We start from the raw sequence: 3,533 nt of genomic DNA, 5'->3' as shown, positions 1-3,533 counted from the left end.
ATGGCCACGATTAGCTCCAGCAACCATGGCAAAGCCATAACACTGTTCACTGATTGGTGTCGTGGAAATTATATTCCTTGTGAGGGGTTGACCAAAGACCGCCTAGAGCGGCATCGGGCGTCTGGCCCCAAGCAAAGGGATGCATCATCATTTACACAGTATAGGTTTCTATGTTTTGGGGAACAGAGATCCTCTCTCGGCCTTGAATGAACATTCCAGGAGAAGAGAGGAACAAAAAGAGAGGAAAACACCAACAACCTCACAGCTCTGTCCTAAACCCTAGTAAATGTGGACAGACTAACATAAGGAATAGAGGAGAGGAAAGGTTAAGGATAAAAAAACAATACTAATATCTATAAGCCATAACGAGAACAGTAATAATAATAATAATAATAATAATAATAATAATAATATTAAAAGATCATACATAAAAGATTAAATGTAAGAGGAGACAATTTTCTGCCATAACAATTGGTACGAGCCTTCCACCGACACTTTGAGTGCCAGTCAAGCTTCATGCCAAGACAGCTAGCTATACATGTCATTCTTTAAAAACAAGGTAAATATAAATAATCATTAAATCATGCCATACTACATTTAAGAAGATTTCAATTAAAATTAGCTACAGAAGGTCAATTTACCTCCATCCAACCTGTACACACAACTCCATCTCCAGTAGATTGAAGTGCTTGCCAGGAGCAAGGGGATTGTGCGCGTGGCCATGCGGTCGATCCAAACCCATGATTGGTCAGTTCACCCCACAAATAGAAACTCTTATCTCAACCATTTTTGACTCGCAGAGATTTTTACCTTGCAGAACTTAATAACTTGCAAAACTTTCTGACTCGTAAGGAAAAGTTTTTGACAAAGAGGACAGATTAACAAAAAGACCTGCTTGTTTTTAATTACAAACTTGATTCCTGTGATCACAGTGCGAGAAATATGTTCTCAAAATATATTTTTGCTTGCAATATCTTTTTTTCTAACAATTTTAAAATCAGCATTGGTTCTTCTTCTCTAAAGCGGTTTTGCCGTGGTTTTTCTCTTGCTTCCATGTTTTCCCTGGTAAAAAATACTTTCATATCTAACTGCCTAACTTCAACATACAGAACTGTCATACTGACACCAAAATGTCTCTTGAAAGTAAGGTTGACGGCCAGAGCACAGACAGAATCAGAATCAGAAATCTTTATACTTTATTGATTCCCGGGGAGAAATTCTTAGGTCACAGTTGCACACATTTCACATCAGGACATAAAGCAATAGAAATAACAGTTCTATTGGAGGTGGACAACTGGTTTGTTACTGTGAGTTTATTGTGACTGCTTCTCTCTCTGCAAGGACAAAGCTGCTCTTTTCCAGGAGAACGATCGAGGTGCATTGTTATAAAACAATCTCAGGGAAAGATGAATAGCTCAGCTTCAGAGTGGACAAAGATTGCATTTATTTATTGTTGATTGTCTTGTTTATACTTTGCTCTGTTGCTGTCATTCTGACTACATGAAATAGGCAGCAGAATTCTGTGTTCTGTCAATTACAAAATTGATGACAAAATGTACTGAGGGAGGAAGAATTGGGGTGCAAAGTTTTGATACAAAATACCCCTCTGTGGACCAGGCGTCAAATATTCTGCAAGCATTGCAGCTTTATGCTGACAGTAACTTACATACATACAGCTGGTGACATTTTTACATTTTTCTTCTTGTCAGCAAACACCACGGGCAGACCCAAACAACAATGAATGTATCCAACAGTGCAATGTATTGTACAGTACATTGACCAACAGTTTTATGGAATGACTGAGCCTCTAAAAAATGTTGGACTAACACATTGTTGGTTTTGTTGTAAAGCTGCCCTTTTCCTTTAACAGGAGCTGAAACTCTTGTTTTGAACTCAAGATTTTTTTTGACCTTCTCATCTTGCTGCAGTGATGTTTAAAGTGTGCCAGTAATGCATCACTGCTGGGTGTGGTCACAAGAGTTCTCTGTCAGATATGAGTGGAAGCCCTATGTTTAAAAGCCCACAAGTCTTTAAGTGAAGAATGAAATGAGCATTATTATAGACTCCACATCTGGATATTGTTAAACATACAAAAACACCAGTATAGTCCATACCTACTGTATATTTCATGTCTCTGCTGAGCGCTGTACAGTGTTACAATGGGAGGAAGAAGACAGAGAGAGAGAGATAGATCAGTCCATCATAACATGCTGAGTAGCTGTATGGACAGCGGGAGGCCTCGCTTCAGTCAGGGCAGAGAATTCTTCTCCGACATTCAAACAGCACAAAAGCTTTGACAGGAGCAACTTGTCAGATGTGACCTGATGATAGAGGGAGAGGGTACTGTCATTAGTTGCTCTTCTTCTACATGTGCTGTCATAATGAAGTGAGGCAGACCTGTCAGCTGCTGCTCCTCCATCTCTGCACGACCACGGAGGAGATGAAAAGAGCAGGATTTTAATGTCTTTTAAAGTTTTTCTTCATCTTTATTTTTTCTGTAATGCTTGTTTATAATTGAATAATTGACACATTACAAATTGCGTGTTTTCAACTTAGTTTGGTTATAAGTTCCTTATAACACATTTGACCCACATTTAAAATACTTAATACCATGGCCATTAAAGAAGAAATGTTAATAAATAGGAATTATTTTGTATAATGGTAAGACATTAAGAAACAACTCACAGCACAACACAGGTGTCCTGCAATCTGACAATTTATTCAAGGGCTTAGGTTTTGTTTCAACATGAGTCCTCACCAAGAAAAAAGTATGGAAAAAATTTTTTTTTACATTTTTTATTTCATTAGGGCACTAACAACAATAATCAAAAAAAATTTTTTTACAGTCCCAGTAGTTTTTCTGATATACAGCTCTACCAAACGGTCGAGATGGATCCTCATGGTAATACTTAAATATGCATTTTAATACCAATAAACTTTAGAAAACATCATATAAAATAACAGTCAACAGCAGAGAAGGCAACTTCAGCACTTTATCCTTAACAGACAGACTTAGATACTGAGACAACGTATCAATGTCGTGTTAGATCACTGCAGATTGTTCATCCGTGTGGTGGTGTAACAGCAAAAAATGTTTTTGGCACCATTCTGGTGCTAAGAACAGAAATACAGTATTTACTTGATTTAGTGTATGGCTTGTTGCTAATATTTAAAATGTTGTTCAATAATCAATGAAGTTACTGTGTAGTGAATACTGTTTTGTATGAACTCTCCTATAAACCCTTGATACGCAATAAGGGATGAAGTGCTGAAGTTGCCTTCTATTCAATTCAATTCAATTCAATTTTATTTATATAGCGCCAAATCACAACAACAGTTATCTCACAGCGCTTTTCATAAAAGAGCAGGTCTAGACCGTACTCTGTGATGATATTTACAGAAGCCCAACAGTTCCCACCAAGAGCAAGCACTAGGCGACAGAGGCAAGGAAAAACTTCCTTTTAAGAGGCAGAAACCTCGAGCAGAACCATGGCTCAGGGTGGGCGGCCATCTGCCTCGACCGGTTGGGGTGA

Source organism: Micropterus dolomieu, linkage group LG22, assembly GCF_021292245.1.
Source record: "Micropterus dolomieu isolate WLL.071019.BEF.003 ecotype Adirondacks linkage group LG22, ASM2129224v1, whole genome shotgun sequence".
Classification (NCBI taxonomy): Eukaryota; Metazoa; Chordata; class Actinopteri; order Centrarchiformes; family Centrarchidae; genus Micropterus; species Micropterus dolomieu.
Note: the sequence above shows the minus strand (reverse complement) of the source record.